Genomic DNA, 24,198 nt, shown 5'->3' with positions numbered 1-24,198 from the left:
GAAGAAGGAGAAGGAGAAAGGGAAGCAAGCTTTTTATATATTATATCAGACTTTCTCTTACAATAAAATTAGGTTGAGGTCAGCCTCTGTCTACAGATGGTAACCAAAGAAATGAATATACTTTTGGATATATGGGAAAAATGATAACTACGGAAAGTGATGCATAAGTTAATTAGCTAGATTTAGTAATTCTAGTATGTATATATTTATCCAATAGAACTAAAATCACACAAACACATACATATTATATACACACACATACACACACATACATAATATATATATGTATGTATATACATATATATATATATATATATATATATATATACTTAAAACAACAAATATATACAAATTTATGTGTCAATTTAAAAATAGATCACCATTAAAGACTTTAAAAATACATTACAAGAAGCTGTAGAGCTATTTTTTAAAATGAACCAAGGAACCTGGTACAGGGACACATACCTATAATCCAAGTTAAAAGGGAGACTGATACAGGAGAATGGCAAATTTGAGGACAGGCTGGACAACTTAATGAGGCATTATCTCAAGATGAAAAATAAAACATGCTGAGTATATAGCTCAGTGGTAGAACATCCCTGGGTTCAATCCCCAGCACTACAAAAGGAAAAAAGAGAAGCAAAAATAAAAATGATTAAGAAAATATTTCAATTTCACTTAACATAATAATGAAAACATTTGCTGATTACATTGACATTTGTTGAAATATGATAATCTTCTGTACTAAAATCACTTGTACTTCTTATGCAATTGCTCCTAACAACTCACTATTTCATACATGTCCCACCAAAACTTCTAAATAGAGTACTCCATACTTGCTAAAATCATTTCCTCACACTCCCTTCTTATTCCTGAAATTTGATTTCCAACTAATTATTTCTTCATCATGATTTTTTTTAATCTTGATCTGCTTGTCTATGATATTGTTATTAGTGATCATTCACTTCTGTTTGTGGAGCTCCTTTTATTTGCATGACCCTGAAGAGTTCCTATAATTGTCAATGCCTTTTTGATCACTGATCCTCCAACCATTCCCTAGTCTGCATCTTGCTCTGCTTGGCTTCCCTGACCCCATTTTCTTCTATCATCTTCTCACTTTACGTAGCACTCCCAAAGCTTAAATTTAAGCCATAAATTCCTCTCTTTTTTTGTATGCTTCAGTTTTACGATTACTTCAGTGATCTGTTTGGAATCCCTTTTGAGTCAGCAACCCTATTAGTTTCCTATTGCTGCCATAAAAAATTACTACAAATTTAGGGGTTTAGAACAACACACATTTATCATCTCAGAGTTCTATAAGTCCAAAGTCTAGGCTCAGTGTAGCTCAGTTTGTTTTGTGCTCCTAACTTTACAAAAGCAAGGTGTCAGCATGGCTATATTTCTTCCTGCGATGTCTGGGATGCACTTCTTCCATGCATTGAGTTTGTTGACAGAATTCAGTTCTGTGCAGTGGAAGGACTGAGGTACCCATTTCCTTGCTTGCTGCTGGCCAGTGTGTCACTTTCATCTTTTCAAGGCCTCCCTTATTCCTTAGAAGGCGGCCTCTTACTCAGATCAGCAAGAGTGGTTGTGTCAGACATATGCTCTTCATCTCCCTGTCTTCTCCTCCATGTCTCCCCTGCCACTGACCTCTTTTGCATCTCTTTTACCAGCTCTTCTGCCTTCCTCTTCTGTTTTTAGTGGTTCATGTAATTTCACTGTGTTCACCTGAGTACCCAGAAAATTCTTCCTCTCTTAAAATCAATTGATTAAAAACCTTGATTCCATCTTCAAAGTCTGTAACATGAAAGTCTTTACCTTGATTACTGTCATATTGAATAATAAGGGAATAGGAATCTCACATGGGTGTGGTGGGGGGTTACATCTATAGGATTCTGATTATGACAGTTATGTCCTCTAGCCCATTACTCAATACCAGTCAAATATTCTCAGTTATTAATAGAATATTACTTTTTTAATATTCCCTCAACACTCAATAAAGCTAAATCAAACCAGTGTCTTCCACATAACTTTGGGTTTTCTTGAATGGTTTTCCCTTCTACCAACAAAACCTCTCTATCAGATAGTCTCCTGGGTTCTTGAACTAAAATTTAGTTTTTGTCTTTTCACCTTTTAAAACTTTTTTCTCACTTCTTGATTTTCTGAATCAGAAAAAGCTCATTCTTTCCTTGCAAATAGCTCTGCACTTAGCCCCATCTTCTTCATAAATGATATTTCCTTTCTCTTATCATTGCTCTAAATGAAATTTTTGCATATATTGTCATGAAAGCTCAATCCATGATCGTCTGCTAGGTAATGTCTTAAAAAGTATCCTTAAATAGTTATCTGAGGGATGTTTGGGAACATTACTCAGATGTTTTCACAAAGTTGATTTTATAACCATAATTATGTTTTTGAGCCGGAGCACATACATCCTTATAGTTCTTTTTGACAACATGACTTAGTGTCTTTTAAGTTACCCTTGAATTTATGTGTCTTTCTAACCTAGTTGTTCCCACTTTCCTCTTAAGAAAAACAAATTAATATGTTATTTATTCTGATAAATGAGCAGTCCCTAAAGACAATACTCTTGATCTTCTCTGAAAATGGCCTTTAATTCAATGTAAGCAATGCATACTTAGTTCTTTCTATAAAATAAGTACTGATGTAGAACTAGTGATGAGTCAGTGAACAATTACAGAATATCTCAGCTCTTGTGCAAATTGTAGCCAATTGAGGGAGACAAATAGTATAGCACCACTTTAAAATTGCAACAAACAAAACAAGATACATATGCATTTTTTCTTTTTATGATAGCAGGGATTGGATTTTTTTGGTGTTTAATGAGAAGAAAAGGGATGGTTTCTAAAGGGAAAGTGTGAATGAGGAGTAAGGTATGTAGGGAAGAATGGATTCATTAAATTATTCCCAAAGATGGACTACCTATTGCCACAAAACCTAGTTCCCATTTGTCATAGCTGTTGAAGTATAGAGATGACAGAGAAAGGGAAGCTGTTGTCTTTGACAATATATTAACAGGTTAAAAGCATTACCTCAGAGCCAGGGTTGAATTCTTGCTCAAAGTTAAGCCCAAATTGAAAGTTTAGTTGAAGGCAAGGGCTCTAATTTGTAAATCAATAACATCAAAATTATGGTGTATTAATTCACTATAATAATTTGTCTCACATAGGAATTCAGTAAAATCAAAAGATGTTTCCATAGAAGGAAAATCAAATCAGGATAAAAATTTACACACACATATTGAACAAAACATAGATAAAAATAAAATCAAAATTATGGAGCAGTTTAATATTTTAAATGACTGAGGATATTATTTATTTTTCTATTTATATAATTAAATGTGCAAGTTGATATATGAGGTTATCATGAGACATAATAATGAATAAAACACACAGGTACTGGGCTGATCGGAGGAAATAAGAATAGTCACAGATAGTACTATGAATGAAAATACATTGGAGTAAGAGTGGGTGGTGAATTAGAAAATAAGTACTGAGGGCTAGACAAAATTGTAGTTGTTTCACAAATTATTATTTTTTCTTTTACAGACATAAGATGTATGTGGTTGGTAAAAAATTGTTCAGGTTTGATTTCAATTTTTTGGTTCTTGTTGTATTTTGTGGTGCTGGAAACTGAATGCAGGGCTTCCTGCATGCAAGGCAAGCACTCTAGTCTATCACTGAGTCACATACCCACCCCTTTGTATATTTCAATAACATCTAATTTTTTTCCCAATCCTAAAATATAAACCTGTGTATGTAATGGTTGAAAAATAAGTGCTTGTAATCAACACATAAAGAATCAGCTTTCTTTGAATCAATTGCAGCAGGCCACAAGGCAGGAAGAATTGTTGAGGTCCTGGTGAGAACTTTGAACAGTCTGTGGAGAACAAGAAGCATGTACTACTTTACCCTTGTGAACAACAGAAAAGAATAGGTTCATGAAAAATGTACACATGATTTTAATATCACTTGAAAATATGCCTGAAAATTGTATAGTCAGTCTGCAACTCACTGGTTCATAGTTGATTTTTGTAGCAAGTTTGAATTAAGTAATTTAAAAAAATATTATATATTTTTTAAAATATAGATTAATCAACTCAAGCAGAATACTGAATACTAAATAGAGAAAAAAAATGATTGGTAAATGGATGGATAGATAAATAGAAGCATAAATATATCCATAGATATATTAATTTGTAATATCATTTCATGAAAATGTTATTTAAAGCAGATAAACAAATATAAATTTTAAAACAGACTTTTTAAAAAATTAATTACTGAATTATCAGTTTTCTATAAAAGGATTAGTCATACACAGGCTAACCCTGTTGTGACTAAAAAAGGACACGATGTATAATTATGTCCAGAACAATAGGCCTGTGACTGTTTTAAACCATGGTTAATTTGGGGGAAATTGGAACGGTTTTAAAAAATATGGGAAGTAGAAATGATATTGTGTGACTTTTAAGACAAGTTTAAAAATCTAAAATAAGATGATGCACTGGATTAGTCACAGTTGAAAACCTGAACAAAGAACTATAAGTCTTACTACTCTAATTTACTCAGTAGTGAGGACATTAAGACACATGAAAATGTTCTAGCAGGTCTTCTGAACAACAGTTATGTTATTCCTGCTATCTCAGCCTAGGTGCCAGGCTAAGTGAATGAACCCTTATGCAGATATAAGAGTTCATCCCAGCCACAGAGTGATACAGTCTCATGGTCTCTTTGGCTAAAACTCAAGTTACCATCGAGCAGATGAAATAAATTCCCTCATGCCCTGCCTCAGTTCCTGACCTACAGGATGTATGAATTTAATATAATGGGTTCTTCCAAGCCATTTGGGAATAATCTAGTACACAATAAAAATAAGTAAACAGGTTATAGTAAAGATTGTTTTCATTTTCTCTTTCAAGAATCACTATGACTATATTATCACAATTTGGGATACTTTTTCTTACTAATTTGTGTTTATGAAGACATTTATCAAATAAAGAGAAAATTCCTATATACACATAATATAACAAAAATCCATTTTAAAAAATATGTCTTTGTGGGGCTGGGGTTGTAGCTTAATGGCAGAGAACTTGCCTAGCATGTGAGGCACTGGGTTTGATCCTCAGCACCACAGAAAAAAAAATAAGCAAATAAAATAAAAGCATGTTGTCCATCTACAGCTACAAAAAAAATTTAAAAAATGTCTTTGTAACTGTGTGTGTCTTTTGAGTTTTGGATATCTGACATAAATACTTTATTTTTTTTCTTTATTTTCAGAATATCTAATATAGCGTATGGTACTTCATAGAATCCCAAAGTAGATCTGAGTATTTCTTTAAAGATTTTTAACAGCTTTTCTATTCACATGGTGGATGAATCAAAATATATTCAGAAATTGAAAGGTGAAGCTTTAGAGAAAATAGTCTCTATATTTGAAATTATAGGGAAACCCCTTTAATGGAATGGATAATTACTTTTTCTAGGTACTAGCTAAAATATTATCTATATCTCTCCATAATACAGAAGTGTCACCAAACTGCAATTACAATGATTGTCTATCTTTGTTTGAAAATCAGGAGCAAAACCTTATGCTATCTAAAAGGAAATCAACTATAGTGTATTAATCTACCAAAAAGAAAATGCTTCTGGGTGCTTAATATTAGAACAAAAGCAAATTATAAAATTCAGTTGAATTCATATACAGGGTTATTACACAATAAAGAGAAAGGGGATTGAGTCCTTTTAAATATTGTAAGTGATTTTTTGTTGACTGTATTCCTTATGTTAGGTTCATTCATTATAGTACATTAACTGTACTCAGAGTACAGTAGACTAACTCATTTTAAGGCAACAGTGAACTTAATTAAAGGTATCTTGATCAGACTCCTAGTTAATATTTGGGTCCCCCAGCAACTATTCTAGGTGGTTTCTTTTTTTCTTTCTCCATGAGTTCTGTGACTGTGTTATAGAAGAGGGTGGATAGGTGAAAATGGAGAAGATGTTGCCTTTATTGTATTTCTGGATAAGCTTATTGCAGTATTTAATTAGTAACTCAAATACCACTGTTTCTGACCATTCAGCTACCAAGGTAAATGCCTGTAATTAGAGATGACTTACCTGTGTGTAATGGGGTTAGTCAGGGTGATAAGTAGGTTAAAGGTGGAACTGCACAGAAAATCTCAGTATTTCCTCCTATTTACTTTAAGATGAATAGTAGAGGTGAATCAAGCAGCAATTGCACAATTGCCAACATACCCCCAAGAGAGTCAATGTTTGGTTGTTGAAGTGACAGCATGATGAATCTCAGTATGAAATGTCAGTCACACCTCATTACTTTATCTCATTCTTTTGTCCAGCCTTTGGAAGGCAATCTTTCTCTGGATACATTTGCTGTTTTGACAGCTTACTTTCATGCCAACCTTTAAAGACTCCTTGTCTTTCCTCTCTTCTCAGAAGTAGCACTTATGTCATAAAGCATGTGGCAAATTACCTTCTTGAAATGCCCAAACTTGGTGTCTTTATCAGATCCCAGTAGCAAACAAAGCATTTGAGAAATCTTAATACACCCTCTCTTCTCCACACCCCCATACCTTAATATTTACTTGACTATCATGACAGAAAAGTAACTTATGTTTCCTTGTTTTAAAATTTTGATGAAACAAACAGCCTACATTATTTCTACAGTGTTGCTGAAAAAGAAAAAAGAAACACATAGAAAAAAAGGGATTTGACAATATATTCTTTTATTCTTGAAGACTAATTTGCAGTTAAGCAACTTAAAGGAAACTGCTTACTATATCTACTAAGTATCTTTATCAAGAGTGAGTGTCATTAAGTGCTGGAGCATCCCAGATTTAAACCCTTTCTTGTGGAATGAATGAAAGTCTGTGCAAATAAAAAATGTATATGGGCATTCTATTACCAAATATCTTTCATTTGTTTTGGATTTTAAAAGGTAAGAAAATCAGAGGGGAGTTTAATAAAAAGACTACAAAACTGCCTCACCCTGCTGCTAGTAACTATGTTTATTGCAATAGTAATATAAACTGTACTTGCTTAAAAATTAGTTATTCGCTTGTGAATATTACCTGAACTTACTGTGCTATGCTGGCTTATGGGAGTCATTGGAATGTCTAGTATCTCATAAAACCATTGCAACCAGAAATGTTCCCCTATTCAATATTCTATTTTCTTTTCACAATTTGCATAGAATTTCTCCCTGTATTTTAGTAATCTATAAATCTATAATAAAAAATAAGAAATACTTTTACTTGAAATATCAGCTTTTAGTATATTAAGAATAATTTTCAATAAGCAAAGTCCCTGTATCTCCATTCTTCTCTAGGAAATGGCAGGAAAAACACAAAACAAAAACAAACGAAAACTCAGCAGTTAAACATTAAAATTTTGCTTAGTAAAAATAATGAAAATATGTTATATTAATTCATACATTAAAATTTTATCATTTTGAAGAAATATCAAAGAGTAATATTACTAGATCTTCTCTAAATAATATGAATGCTTTAAGAAGAAAAGACAGCATTATATCCACACATATCACTAGGATATAAACCTCAATTTTGTTGTTATGGAGGAATAAATATAAGAAAGATCACCCCCTCTTAGGATTTCAACTTTGCAAACGTTGTGGTATAAATCAGCTTAATTATAAGATATATGTCTCAACTGTGTTGCGTTTTTTCCACACTTTAATTGGTGCATGATGGTTGTACATAATGGTGGGATTTGTTTCATATTCGTACGTGCACATAACATAACAATATAATTTGGCCAATTATAAATTCCCAGTATTTCCTCTTTCCCTCTCATCCTCCCTCCCCTGCTCCCTTTCTTCTACTCTACTGATATCCTTTCAATTTTTATGAGACTCTGCTACAACTTTATTTTGCTTTTCCTTTAGCTTCCACATGTGAAAGGAAACACAGGACCCTTAACCTTCTGAGTTTGGCTTATTTTACTTAACAAAATGTTTTCTAATTCTATCCATTTACTTGCAAATGATATATTTTTTTCTTCATGGATGAATAAAACTATATTGTGTGTGTATACCGCATTTTCTTTTCCATTTATCCATTTTTGGATACCTAGACTGGTTTCATATTTTGGTTATGATGAACTGTGCTGCTATAAACATTGGTAAGCATGTACCTGTATAATATTTTAATTTTTTTTCTGGTGGCTATTATTTTCTTTATTGTTTCTTTTACTCAATTTATTGGTATATTATAATTATACATTATAATGAAATTTATTTTTAACATAAAATTATGCACATAATATAACAATATAATTTGGTTAATATTTTCCCTAATACTTCCCCTTTCTCTTTTATCCTTCCTCCCTCTGGTCACTTTCCTCTACTCTTCAGGTCTCCCTTTGATTTTCATGAGATCCTCCCCCACCATTTTTCCCTTTTCTCTCTCTATTTTTCACACATGAAAGAAAACATGCAACCTTTGAGTTTCTGAGTTTGGCTTATTTCATGTAACATAATGCTTCCAAGTTCCATCTATTTTCCTCCAAATGACATAATTTCATTGTTTTTTATTGCTGAATAAAACTCCATTGCATATTTATACCACCTTTTCTTTATCCATTCATCTATTGATGGACACCTAAGCTGATTCCAAACAATAGTTTGGCTATTGTGAATTGTGTTGATATAAACATAGGTATGCATGTATTATTATAGAATAATAATCTTAATTCTTTAGGATAAATACTGAGGAGTGGTATAGCTGCATCATATGGTGGTTTCATGCCTAACTTTTTGAGGAATCTCCATACTGATTTTCATAATGGTTATACTAATTTACAGTCACACCAAAAATGTAAAAATGTTCGTTTTTTTTCTCCACAGTCTATCCAGCATGTGTTATTCTTTGTATTCTTGTTGACTGCCATTCTGACTGGTGTGAGATGAAATCTCAGTACAGTTTTGATTTGCATTTCCCTAATTGCAAAGGATGTTGAACTTTTTTCATATATTATTGATAATTTATATTTCTTTTTTTAAATAATTATCTGTTTTAATCTTTTGCCCATTTATGAATTGTGGTGATTTTTTTTGTATTTTTGGTGTAAGATTTTTTGAGTTTTTTTTTTATATTCTAGATATTAATACCCTGTCAGAAGAATAGCTAGAAAAGATTTTCTCCCATTCTGTGGGCTCTCCCATTGTGCTCTTAATCATTTTCTTTGCTGTACAGATGCTTTTGAATTTGATGCCATTCCATTTTTTAATTCTTGGCATTATTTCCTGAGCTTTAGTTATCCTATTGAGAAAGTCACTGCCTATGCCTATAAGCTAGAGTGTTGACCCTATATTTTCTTTTAGAAGTTGCACAGATTCTAGTCAAATTCTGAGGTCTTTGAACCATTACAAATTGATTTTTTGTGTGTGTGAAGTGAAAGACAGGGTCTAGTTTCATTCTTCTACATATGGATAATCAGTTTTTCCAGCACCATTTGTTTAAAAGAATATTTTTCTCCAGTATATGTTTTTGGCACTTCAGTCAAGCATCAGACGATTGAATCTGTGTGGGTTTGACACTGTGTCTGCTATTCTGAACCATTGGAGTGTGTCTCTGTTTTTATACCAGTACCATAAAATTTTTGTGACTATTGCTTTAAAGTGTAATTTGAAGTCCAGGTATTTTGATGCCTCCAGCATTGTTTTTTGACTTAGAATTGCTTTCATTATTTTAGGCCTTTAATTCTTCCAAATGAACTTTAGTACTGTTTTTTTTTTCTTCTTTCTAGTTTTTTGAAGAAAGTCATTGGTAGTTTTATGGGTATTGCCTTGAATCTGTGTATTGCTTTTGGTAATATGTCCATTTTAATAATATTAATTCTATCTATGCATGCACATGTGAAGTCTTTTAATTTTCTGGTTTCTTCTTTAACTTCTTTCTTCAGTATTTTATAGTTTTCATTATAGAGGTCTTTCACTTCCTTGGTTAGATTTATTCCCAGGTATCTTTTTTAAGGCTAATGTGAATGGGATTGTTTTCACAATTTCTTTCCCAGCATATTTATTATTGGTTTATAGGAAAGGTATTGATTTTTGAATATCGATTTTATAACTTGCTGCTTTTCTGAATTTATTAGCTCTAGAAATCCTTTGGTTAAAACTTTAGATCCTCTAGATATAGGATCATGTTATCAGCAAGCAGTGATAATTTGACTTCTTCCCTTCCTAATTTTATCTCTTTTATTTCGTTCTCTTTCATAATTGTTATGGTTAGAATTTCTAGCTGTATATGAAATAGGATTGGTGAGATCAGACATCCCTGTCTCTTTCCACATTTTAGTAAAAAATTTTTCAGCTTTTCCCCATTTACTATAAGGTTGACTTTGGGTTTTTCATATGTAACCTTTATCATATTGAGATAGGTTTCTTCATTCCCTATTTTCTCCAGTGTTTTTATCATGAGTGGGTGCTGAATTTTGTGAAGGGCTTTCTCTTCATCTATTGAGATTACTAAGTGAAGCTCTTAATTCAATATATTTGATAAAACATATTTATTTATTTGCATATGTTAAGTTATCCGTGCATCCCTGGGATAAAATCAATTTGGTCAGGATGTACAATCTTTTTAATATGTTACTGAACATGATTTACTAATATTTTATTAAGGGTATTTGTGTTAAAGTTAACTAGGATGTTAGTCTGTAGTTTTCATTCCTTGTTATGTCTTTATCTGTTTGGGTAGAAGTGTGATACTGGTTTCATAGAATGAATTTGGAAGTGTTACCTATTTTATTTCATGAAATAATTTTGAGAGCATCAGAATTAGTCTTTTCAAAGTCTGGTCAAATTCAGCTGACAACCCATCAGGTGCTGGGCTTTTCTTTGTTGGAAGGCTTTTTATTATTGCTTTTATCTTATTGCTACTTATTGGCCTATTTAGGTTTTAAATGTCCTTTTGAGTTAATTTTGGAAAATCATATGTGTCTGGAAATGTATCTATTTATTCTAGGTCTTCCAATTGATTAGACTACAAATATTCAAAATAGTTCCTGATGATCCTCTGAATTTCTGTGATGTTGGTGTTGTTTTCTCATCTTTCATCTCTAATTTTATTAATTTGCATCTTTCCTCTTTTTCTTTCAGTTATTTTGACTAAGGGCCTATATATGTTGTTTATCTTTTCAAAGAACCAATTCTTCATTTTTCAGATCTTTTGTATTATTTTTATGCTCAAATTTATTGATTTCAATTCTGATCTTAATTATTTCTTGACTTCTACTGGTTTGAGAATTGGTTTGTTCTTCATTTTCAAGGGTCTTAAGATGTATCATTAGGTTTTTTATTTGGGATCTTTCTGATTTTTTTTTACATAGGCATTCATAGATATAAACTTTCCTTTGAGAACCACCTTCATAATCTCCCAGAGGTTCTGGTATTGATAGACCCAGCCTGATTTTCTCTTAAAATTGGGAGCCATCTTGCCACAAAACCATGAAAAGATAATTTTGGTTTTACTATAAATTACTGCAAATTCTGAACTTTCTTGGAATGCCTGCCTGTGCCTTGAACTCATCCATGCCTGGCTCTCTCTGACCAGATAGCAGCCCTCTCTGAAATTTTAGTGACGCCTCATAAATCTTGGCCTTCCCTGGTCAGATAATGAACGTCTCTGAGGCTCTAATGACCTTCATAAATTCTGATTTCAGGGCCAGCAAAAATGTAAACTAGCCTTTGTGTTATGCTCTCTGTTACTCCCCATTGTGTAACTTTCTGGGCTCTAAGTCTGGGCTGCAAGAAAGATGCAGGGCTGTCTTGTTCCCGTGGTTTTTGTTGGGAGAGGCAGCCCAGCTGGTCAAAATAATAAGCTTGTTTAATTTGATTTTAATTGGAGTCAGTGGTCTTTTCTTGTGTCCTGGTCTAACAGTATGTTTTATCACTGTTCTCATTTGAGTCTAAGAATTTTTTAATTTCTCCCCTGATATTTTTCTATCACTCATTAATAATTCAAAAATATATTCTCAAATCTCCATGTGTTTATATAGTTTCTCTAGTGTTTTTTTTTTTGTGTGTGTGTGTGTGTGTGCTGGTTTCTAATTTAAATCCATTATGATCTGCAAGATTCAAGGAATTATGTATATATTTTTATATTTTCTAAGAGTTTCTTTGTGGACTAAAATACGATCTAATTTTTAAGAACTGCTTTGGGGACTAAAATATGATCTATTTTGAGAGGTGTTTAAAAGAAAAATATTCAGCTGTTGAACAAAATATTCTATAGCTGTCCGTTAAGTCTAGAGTATTTATTGAGTTTATGTCTGAATTATCTATCTATTGGTGACAGAGGAATGTTGAAATCATCCAGTCTTATTGTACTGAGGTCTATTTGAGGCTTTTATTCAACTAGTGTCTCTTATGTAATTAGTTGCATTCATATTTGGAACATAAATATTTACTTTTTATAGCTTCTTGTTGGATTGTTCCCAGTTATGAAGTGACCTTCATCTCTTTGGATTAATTTTGGTTTGAAGTCTGCTATATCAAATATCAGAGTACCTACTCCTGCTTGCTTTCAGGTTCCATTTGTATTGTATATCAATTTCCATCCTTTAACTTTCAGCCTGTGGCTTTCAATTAGATGGATCTTTTACAGACAATATATAGTTGGGTCTTGTTTTTAATTCCTCTGTCAGCCTGTGTCCTTTAGTTGAAGAGTGATACCATTTGTATTCAATGTTATGGCAGAGAGATGTATATTAATTCCTTCCATTTTGATTCATTTCTAATATTGAATTTGATTCTGTTTTTCATTTGCTTAGCAACTCTTCAAATGATATTTGTTTATTTGTGAGCTCTGTTTGTTGTTGTTGTTGTTGTTGTTGTTTACTGTTTTTATGTACAGAATTTCTTTAAGTAAGCTCTGTAGTATTGGCTTAGTAATCATACATTACTTTAGTTTGTGCTTTTGGGGAAAGGCTTTAATTTCTTCTTTCTGATTCTGAAGGATGGCTTTGCTGGATATAGCAATGCTTGTTGACAGTTACTTTCTTTCAAGACTTGTACACATCATTGTAAGCCTTTTTGGATTTTAGAGTTTGTGCTGAAAAAGCATAAGTAATTATGATTGACTTACCTCTAAATATGACCTGACATGTTTGACTTGAGGGTTTTAAACATTCTTCCCATGTTCTGTATGTTAGGCATTTTAATGATAATGCATTGTGAAAAGATTCCTTTGTTGACTTTGTATGTTTGGGTTTCTGAATGCATCCTGTATCTGTATATCCATCTCATTCTCAATGTTTTGAAAGTTTTCTGTTATTATATCCCTAAAGATGTTATCACCTTACTCAATTCTAATCATTCTTAAATTTGTTTTTTAATGTAGTTCTGATTAATTATTTTCTTTAATACTGTTTAAATGTTTAATGGTGGCTACTTTGTTTTCCAAATCTTTAGATTCTGTCTTCATTCTGTCTTATTTTATTAGAGAGTCTTTCAACTAAACAATTTATTTAATTTGTTGTGTTTTTCACTTCCAAGGTCTCTGTTAGGTTCTTTTTTAATATCTCTATCTTATTGAATTTCTCATTTATATCCTATACTGACTCCCTCAATTCATTCAGTTGTCTTTCTACATTTGGTTACAATTCACTGATTTTTAAAAGTCATTCTTCTATATTTGTTATCTGGTATTTTCTCCACTTCAATATTTTGGAAGTCAGTTGTTTGCAAATTATAAACTTAAGAGGTGTTTTACCTTGTTTTTCATAGTTTTTATATTACTGTGTTAGGTTTTATGCATCAGTTGGGATGAATTTCTCTTCCACTCTTTTATGTATAGGCCTTTTTAGGTCATGATTTTATCTTGCCAATGTGTCCATGTCCTAAAGTGTTTAGATTGATCAAAAATCCACAGCCTTTGCATTATTCTGTTTTTGCTGTAACAGTAGCTATCCATAAGTGCGACCTGAGGGCCCACTCTTAACTGTTTTTACTTGGGACCTTGTTATAAGTTTTGGAATTTTTCTATTCTTTGTATTAAAGTATAAATGAAGCTTGAGTATCACTCATTTGTGTGTGGAGCAAGGTATGCTGTACTTTGACTAAATTTAGTTCATTAGCAAAGTCTCTAACCTGTGACTCTGTAAGTTGTCAGTACCTCATAGAGTGGGGCAAACAAATAATAGCAACAACTGAGGTAAACAACATATGACATTATAATAATTACCCAGCTCCTACAGTAAAATCTACAACATTAATTACAGCAAAAACAGGAATGGCTGGGTCAGCAATTGCCAACAGCAAAAACAATAAATTACCGTGAACTAGATCTAGCATTAAAGCAAACAACAGGTGTCAGCTATGTCATCCACTGCAGTAATCACTGCAGCAATATGAATGGTGGAAGCAAGAGTTATTTCAACAAATTAGCTTGAAAAGATGTTTAAAATGCAGTTCATTGAAAAGAAAATGTGAAAGCAACGTACAATTGAATTTACAATGTTCAGATATGAACAGAGAATGTAGAAGAGATGTAGCAGGTGATGGTTATAAAGAAGAAGAACAATACATAGGAAAAACAAGGTAGAGAGACAGAGAGAAAGAAAACAAGAGTATTTGGCTGTTAGTGGGAGAAGAAAGGAGAGAGGACCAAGAAAAACATACAAAAACAAACCCTTACCGTAACTCTCAAAAGACGAGGAAAAATAACTACATTTTTAATATGCTACACATGAATAAAAAAAGAAACAAATATGTATATGTGTATATGTCCATCAGGCAATCTACAAAGCAAGAAAACACACACACACACACACACACACACACACGGAAAAAAGATTCTTACTGAAAAATGAAAGAATCATTTCCACTAAGGGGGTCAAAATAGTCATTGAGAATGGGTGGTCTTTGCCCAACTGTCCTTCTGTCCATTCTTCCTAGGCTATCCACTGAGAAAGAGAGAGCAAGGGATGGAGGTTCTGGAGGTTGTTAAAATTTCCCTCTTTTGTGTTGCTCACAGTGCCAGTTGGAGTGGCCTACGACCGAAGCTGTTTGAAATGGCTCTAGCTTCCCTTCTCGCCAGTGTAAGGTAGGATGGAGTGGGAAGTAATATCAGTTGTAGTTTTATCTGTACAGGCCAAATTGATGCACTTCCACTGTGAGGCTGTTACAGGATTCTTTGAAGAAGAGTTCTGGTGGCTGAGGTTTAGGTTTCACTATGCCTTAGGGACTTTTCTCTGCTCTGGGGAGATTAGATCAACACACCCTGAGGGCTGAGCAAATGCTGATCTTTTTCAGGGATCTGGATCTCAGAAGCTTCAAGGGAATTCTACTTGTAGGGTAGTGATCCAATGCTCTAACCACTCTGCTGCCCACAAACACAGCTTTCCCAGGCTTAGTAACCAAGCATATTGATACCTGCCTTGTCAGAGTCCCAACCTCTTCAACTCCTCACAGGACCCACCAGATTCAAAGGAAAAGCAAGTTGTACTTTCCTATTTTTCTGACTTGAATCCCTCTGGATAGAATCTTCTCTATGCCTGTTTCACCTACAGTGGGCTAGGTCCACCTTAAGGCCACACATTCCCTGCTAGTCAGGGCAGTTTGGCAATGTTTTTTATGATCTCCCAGCTCCTGCAGCAGTGGTCTTTTCAAAACAACTTCTGCCTCAGCTCTCCACTTTCCACTTGAGAAACACATAGCACTTTCTAAACACCAATTTGTGGTACAATATCTGTATCAGCTCAGCACAAGCTGCTTTTCTGATCTTCAGGTTTTTCCATACCAAATCTGTCTATTGTGTTTCCCTCTGTGTTCTTCCTCCTCTCTATGGTTGACCACTACTGCTGCTGCCACTTGCTTGGCTCCAATGTACTCATTCTTCTTTGTTCAATGAATATACATTTCTGAGTCTGTAAAGACACTCTGACTATCCAATATTGAATTATAGAACTATCTCTTTCACCCACCTTGCTGAGAAGCAGTACTCGTGCTGCTTGAATCCTGAGCAACTATAAACACAGCCTTTCTCTGATCTACCATCTTAAATGATCTCATATTATATTTTTAAAAACAATTTCGAATAACAAATGATATGCCTCATGATTTTTTCCTGTGTGTAGGAATATGATGGGTCAACAGCAATTATTGTAATATCAAAAATATCAGAAGCACAAAACATTTTTTTGAAAGTACTTATGATGTAACAGCATTACAATTATAATTTAACTCTTTTCCAAGCTCTCCAAGAACTTTTGTGTTATAATTTTTAACTAACCAAGATCGTGGTGTAAACAATGACTCCAGTGTATAGTGTTTATACTAACATGCTTTTATGTCTTCATTCTATAAGGAGAGCTTTGAATTTCAAATCCAGGTATAAACTTTTCTTAATGGCTCAGCAGTAGCAGACTCTGCTCGGGAGACCAGGGAAGAAACATTATATAGGTGTAAGATCAGTCAAAAGCCTCAGAACTACCTCTTCTCAGGACATTCCTGAGTACTTTTACAGCTGCTTCATTCACTACACTGCTTAAACAGTTTTGTGATGACATTCATTTGTCATTTAGGCATGGATGGATCCAATAGTGAAATTAATATCTCCATTTAAAGGCAGGGAAAAGTTGTATGTGGTAACTTAAATAATGACAATCATACCTCCTTAGTTCACAATGATGCATTCCTTTACTAAGGTATACAGGCATGTTTAAGTTAATGTGCTATCAAGCCACGTCTTCAATAAATTAGTGGAGATGTCATCTGAAAATAGCCTAACTCTGTTAGTTTTGGGTCACATAAATTGTAGTAGGAAGACACAAGACATTGTGAAGTTAGGATATATTTATTATGAGTTAATTACACTATATGGGTTTATTTGGAAATTAATAAAATCTGATACGTTTGTCTTACAATTTGAATATAAAATATCTTTATGCTCTCTAATAAAGTGAATTAACTAGTAAAATGTCTGCATAAAAATTCTCATGATAAAACTAAGTAAAATTGCTCAGAATTTCCATAATGTACTTTCAATAGGAAGGAATTATTGAGGAATGCATAGCATGAATCTGCTCTAGTCAGTTTTATGTTTGGGTTATCTTTACAGCTGATTCAAATTATCTCATAGTGGAGTCAATCATTATGCACAAATTGACCATTAACAAGCTTAAATATCATTGTTGTGCTGCAATTAATTTGTTAATTTCTTAATAATATGGCCTAAGTTCACTGCTAGTCATTTAGAATGATGAATTTGCCTGTCATCTTGTCTACTGTGGTACTGGTTCCCAAATGGGCATATCTCACATGTGAGGATATTTGATCATGTCTGAAAAAATTTTGATTGCCTTGATGGTATGGAAGAAGCTACCTCAGCTAGTGGATGATACATAGGATAGCCTCCCACAACAAAAAATTGTCCAGCCCAGAATATCAACAACACCATCCTTGAGAAACCTTGGCCCAAAGCAAATTGTTGTACTGTGGAAGGAAACCAAACTGTAACTTATCAAGTGACATTTCTGAATCTACATTACATTATCTGAAAGGAACTAGGAATTACCTCATAGGATGTTTGAAAAGACTTCAAATAATAGTCATCATCTATTCCTCCCAGTTCTCAAACATTCCAAGTACAATATTATATCAGGTCTTTTGTGTGTACTCTTCCCTGCACTCAGCATCATCTTCCCACAGATTTTGTTATGGTTTCCTTCCTCAACTGCTTTGTGTTTTGGAGCAAACGTAAATGTGTTAGAGAGATATCCCCTGATATGTCTGTCAGATTGAAAATGGTAATGTACCCCTTTTGCGTCCAGCATTCCCTAGCCTCCTTTCCTAATTAAAATTTTTCTACAGAACTTACCAATATCTGACATACTATATGTATATATATATATATACACACTAATATATATATACACACACACACATATAATATATATACTAATATATATATACACACACACATATAATATATATATACTAATATATATATACACACACATGCATGTGTGTATATATATAATACACACATATATAAATGTATGTGTATATTATTGCATCTTTAAATTTTGATTTAGTTTGTTTAAATCCCACAACCAATCCCCTATAGCACAGGACCTGGAACATGGCTGCGTGTAAAATTCATTAAATGAAAGTATTATTGAGTGCCTCCTTTGTCAATCATTGTAATAGATGCTAGAAAGAGCAATGAAAAAAAAAGGAAACAACTCCTGTCCTTTTGGAGCTTATAGTTTAGTGGGGTATCATAGGACATACAAATAAAATGTTATCAAATATATCAAATGTACTGCTGGATAGTACTATAAATAAATTAGGAATAGAGAGTGATTAAAGGGTCAGTTTTGCATTCAGTGAACAGAGAAAGCTTTTCTTGCAGGTGACATTTGAGCAGATACATGAATGAAGGGAAAGATCATTATCAATAACTAATAATGAAAATAGTCTACCCTCATTTAGTGTGTTTTGCATGGCATGGTTTGAACTATTTGTTTTTATTAGCAAATTATCCTTACCAACAACCCTACCGGGTGGATATGATTGTTATTGAAGTTTTATTGATGAAAATACTAAAATGCCAAAAAGTTAAGAAATACAAATAGAAATGTACCAGACCCTCAATAAAACATAGTTATTAGTATTTTTGAAGAGAAGTTTCAAATTTCTGGGTCCCTTGAGATTTTGTAATGATAACAAGTTGCCTGTGTCTAATTCAGCTCCATTTTCTGTAATTCTTTTTTATATCAGAAGGATGTTAACTTGTAATTACATAAAGCAAACATGGAAAAGAAGTTAAGAATTGGCAGTAGAGTCTATCCTACATAGGTACTGAGGGTATGTCCTTTAAAAACCAAAATTTTAGCCCATCAAATAATGCATTAAAAAACAGAGCAGCAAATCCTTTGCAAAAAGACAGTGAAGAGACTGCCGTCTCATTCTTGTAGCTGCCTGGAGTTGGCAGGAATGCCTCATTAAAAGAAGTACACAATAAATATGAAAAGCTGTAGGCAGGCTTCTGTCACACTAGGTACAAGAAGAGGTTAAAGCAGGGCCACAATATCTAGCAAGCCCAAGATGACAGTTTAATCCTGTGTTTGGCAGCCAAGATGTTTACCCAAGATTAGAAGCGATTGAGTTCCTGAGCTGGGGTTTAGTGATGTGCCTCTGGACTCCAGGAGCAAATAAGGGGGAATGGGAGCATACAGAAGAAGTTCTATCATACAGAGGAAATGAGCTGTTCAAGAAAAACATACTAGAATCTTGATCATGGTCAATCCAAGGCAGAAAATAACCACAGGGAGGTTAATACTGTAAGGCCCTCTTTGTCATTGTAGACCTCACGATCCTCATAAATTTGGTGAATGAGTCAAAGCAAACATGGAAACATGTTTATCAACTCTACTGTCTACTTCCCTGGGTTAGTCTTCAGGTTGTTTTAAAAATTTATTTTACTTTCTATTTTTTTTTCTTTTTAAGTAATTTCTGTTTCAAATTAATATGGGTTCAGGACTATGGCTGGACCCAGCTGAGAGGAAAACCAAGTACCTTTAAAACAGGACAGCTAGGAAGATCAAACCTTCCATTAATAGTTTTGGGGTCCATTTACCATTTATTTATTTAAAAATATTATTTTTGCAATAATCTTTCTCTCTCAATATACTTAATCCTCTTATCTCAATTTTTCTCATCACCAAAAGAAAAGTCTTTTCTATCTTAGAAAATGCCATCACTTGACCTTTATGTCCCTTGAATAGTTAACTTTATTTCAACTTCCATCCCTTCATAGACACACTTCTTCAGTTATTCATTCTTGCTTACCTCCATTTTTATCACTTTTCACTTATGGCTCAGAATATTCCATTACAGCTTCCACCTCATGTACTCCAAGACAGCCCTTGAGATTACCAATGGCCTTCATGTTGTAAAATCTACCGGTATTCTTAGAGTAGTTTTTTACAAAACTTATTGGTTCTTCTTTTTTGAAACCCTCTTTTAGCTTCTGTAAAACCAAGCTTCTTTCTGGGCACTTTCTCTTATTTTTCTGGCCATTCCTTAGATATATAAGTTTCTGAAAACTTGCACTCATTGTAATTAAATCTTGCTATAACATTTCATCTTATGATATCCAAGGTCTTGATGATTCTGAAAATCTTTTGTATAGGTGTATCCTTTCTTGCACAGAAAAAATTGAAAACGATTACCTATCATATGTACTTCATTTTGAAGGTGAAAATGAAAACCCTAGAAAGTAAAGTCCAATAGAAAAATAAGTAAAAAGACTATTTCACTTATCTATATTGTATATTTTTTTACACCAAAAGATTTTCTTTAGAATTCAGAAAAGTATGAGCAGGCAAACAACATTCGAAAGCCTGCACACTGCTCCCTGGCAGGTTGTAGAGGATCTTCAAAAACAGTGAGTTTGAATATGGAATATAAAACATCGCTCTAGTAAATACAATTTAACTGAGAAAACATATTCTTACAAATCTATACAACCAAGGGCAAAACAACATTTTATTGTTTGTAACACTGTTTTTTTTTATGTGTACAATATCCGTACACACCACCATTCTGATTTAGTGTCCTTTATTAGAAAAAACAGACTTAGATTATAGTTTGAGTCCTAGCTTATGCCATGCTAGCTATATGACTTAGGGCAAGTTATTTAGCTTCTTTCGAGTGTCAATTTTTCTCATTTGTAATATAATGACAATTATTTCCTAAGTAGATTTATTGAATTATATTTAATATACAAAGAATCTCACATACTTTGTACAAGTTGATGAGTTTGGGCATGTGCAAATGGCCATGATTTTACTGCCACATTCAAGGTTATAGACATATCAAATCCATATTGAAGTTTTCTTGTGTCCCTTTATCTTTGTTTCTGCTTTTGTGATAAGAACACTTAAAGTGAGTTTTACCCTCTTAATAAAAGTCAAGTGCACACTAATGTATTAACTACAGACACTATGTTGAACAGCTGATTTCCAAACCTTATTTGTCTTGTGTAACTGAAACTTTAAATTCACTGAACAACTCCCTGTTTTCCCCAGTCCCCGAGTCCTGGAAACCACTATTATATTTTCTGCCCCTGAGAGTTTGACTATTCAAGATACCTCATGTAAAAATAAATAAATAATGTGGTATTTTTCCTTCTGTGACTGATTTATTTCATTTAGCATAATGTTCTCTATATTCACCTACATTGTCAGAAGTGGCAGGATTTTCTTTTAAAATTTGTTTGACATGTACACGACTCTGAACAAATTGTTGTTGCTGTTTTTATTGTATAGCATGACAGTGATACTTTACCAACCTGAACAGCATGGGAAGTATCAAATAGTTATAATTGCTTTATTTTAGAAGTGCACTTGGTTTTTAATTAGTTATCGCTAATATTTATTATCTCAAGATAATCTGTAGACAAATTTTAAAGTTTCCCTTTAATATGGCAATAAGCACCTAACTTCCATTTTATTTTAAACTGTGAATTCCTGTCCTCCCATTTGTATTCCTCCTTCAACCTAGACTTGTTGCTCTTAAAAAGTCCCTTACCTTGGGAATTCCCACTACATATGTTGTGGGTTTGACACTCCTGTGTATTTTTGATCTTATGCCATCTACTTTCTAGATTTACTTTATTTTTTGTTGGAACAAATTTACTAGTAATTTTCCAAAAAAGGGTTTAATGAAGATATGCTTTTGAAAAAAATGCAGATCTGAAAATGCTTGCAAAAAATCCTCACATTTGATTAACAAATAAATAGAATATAGGGTATTGGATTCAGGGTGAAAAAGTATCTTAATTCTGAATTTTCAAGGCATTATTTAACGTGTTTTTGTTTCCTCTTGCTTTTTTATATTCTTTTTTATTGATTGTTCAAAACATTACATAGCTCTTGACATATCATATTTCATACATTAGATTCAAGTGGGTTATGAACTCCCATTATTACCCCGTATACAGATTGCAGAATCACATCGGTTACACATCCACATTTTTACATAATGCCATATTAGTAACTGTTGTATTCTGCTACCTTTCCTATCCTCTACTATCCCCCCTCCCCTCCCCTCCCATCTTCTCTCTCTACCCCATCTGCGGTAATTTAATTCTCTCCCTTGTTTTTTTTTCCCTTTCCCCTCACAACCTCTTATATGTAATTTTGTATAACAATGAGGGTCTCCTTCCATTTCCATGCAATTTCTCTTTTCTCTCCCTTCCCCTCCCACCTCATGTCTCTGTTTAATGTCAATCTTTTCCTCTTGCTCTTCCATCCAGCTCTGTTCTTAGTTGCTCTCATTATATCAAAGAAGACATTTGGCATTTGTTTTTTAGGGATTGGCTAGCTTCACTTAGCATAATCTGCTCTAATGCCATCCATTTCCCTGCAAATTCCATGATTTTGTCATTTTTTAGTGCTGCATAATACTCCATGGTGTATAAATGCCACATTTTTTTTTATCCATTCATCTATTGAAGGGCATCTGGGTTGATTCCACAGTCTAGCTATTGTGAATTGTGCTGCTATGAACATCGATGTGGCAGTATCCCGTAGTATGCTCTTTTAAGGTCTTCAGGGAATAGTCTGAGAAGGGCAATAGCTGAGTCAAATGGTGGTTCCATTCCCAGCTTTCTCAGGAATCTCCATACTGCTTTCCAAATTGGCCGCACCAATTTGCAGTCCCATCAGCAATGTACAAGAGTACCCCTTTCCCCACATCCTCGCCAGCACTTGTTGTTGTTTGACTTCATAATAGCTGTTAATCTTACTGGAGTGAGATGGTATCTTAGGGTGGTTTTGATTTGCATTTCTCTGACTGCTAGAGATGGTGAGCATTTTTTCATGTACTTATTGATTGATTATATGTCCTCCTCTGAGAAGTGTCTGTTCAGGTCTTTGGCCCATTTGTTGATTGGGTTATTTGTTTTCTTATTGTTTAATTTTTTGAGTTCTTTGTATACTCTGGATATTAGGGCTCTATCTGAAGTGTGAGGAGTAAAAATTTGTTCCCAGGATGTAGGCTCCCTGTTTACCTCTCTTATTGTTTCTCTTGCTGAGAAAAAAAATTTTTAGTTTGAGTAAGTCCCATTTGTTGATTCTAGTTATTAACTCTTGTGCTATGGGCATTCTATTAAGGAATTTGGAGCCCGACCCCACAATATGTAGATCGGAGCCAACTTTTTCTTCTATCAGGTGCAGTTAACTTTTGTGCATGGCGAGAGAAAGGGATTCAGTTTCATTTTGTTGCATATGGATTTCCAGTTTTCCCAGCACCATTTGTTGAAGATGCTATCCTTCCTCCATTGCATGCTTTTAGCCCCTTTATCAAACATAAGAAAGTTGTAGTTTTGTGGATTGGTCTCTGTGTCCTCTATTCTGTACCATTGGTCCACCCGCCTGTTTTGGTACCAGTACCATGCTGTTTTTGTTACTATTGCTCTGTAATATACTTTGAAATCTGGTATTGCTATACCGCCTGATTCACAACTCCTGCTTAGAATTGTTTTTGCTATTCTGGGTCTTTTGTTTTTCTGTATGAATTTCATGATTGCTTTATCTATTTCTACAAGAAATGCCATTGGGATTTTGATTGGCATTGCATTAAACCTATAGAGAACTTTGGGTGATATCACCATTTTGATGATGTTAGTTCTTCCTATCAATGAACAGGGTATATTTTTCCATCTTCTAAGGTCTTCTTCTATTTCTCTCTCTAGGTTTCTGTAGTTTTCATTATATAAATCTTTCACCTCTTTTGTGAGGTTGATTCCCAAGTATTTTATTTTTTTTGAGGATATTGTGAATGGAGTGGTTGTCCTCATTTCCATTTCAGAAGATTTGTCACTGATATACAGGAATGCCTTTGATTTATGCGTGTTTATTTTATATCCCCCCACTTTGATAAATTTATTTATTAGTTCTAGTAGTTTTTTTGTAGACCCTTTTGGGTCTTCTAGGTACAGAATCATGTGGTCCGCGAATAGTGATAATTTAAGTTCTTCTTTTCCTATTTTTATGCCTTTAATTTCTTTCATCTGTCTAATTGCTCTGGCCAGTGTTTCGAGAACTATATTGAATAGAAGTGGTGATAGAGGGCATCCCTGTCTTGTTCCAGATTTTAGAGGGAATGCCTTCAATTTTTCTCCATTCA

The sequence above is a fragment of the Callospermophilus lateralis genome, chromosome 1 (genome assembly GCF_048772815.1).
Source record: "Callospermophilus lateralis isolate mCalLat2 chromosome 1, mCalLat2.hap1, whole genome shotgun sequence".
In the NCBI taxonomy this organism is placed as follows: Eukaryota; Metazoa; Chordata; class Mammalia; order Rodentia; family Sciuridae; genus Callospermophilus; species Callospermophilus lateralis.
This window is presented reverse-complemented; position numbering follows the sequence as displayed.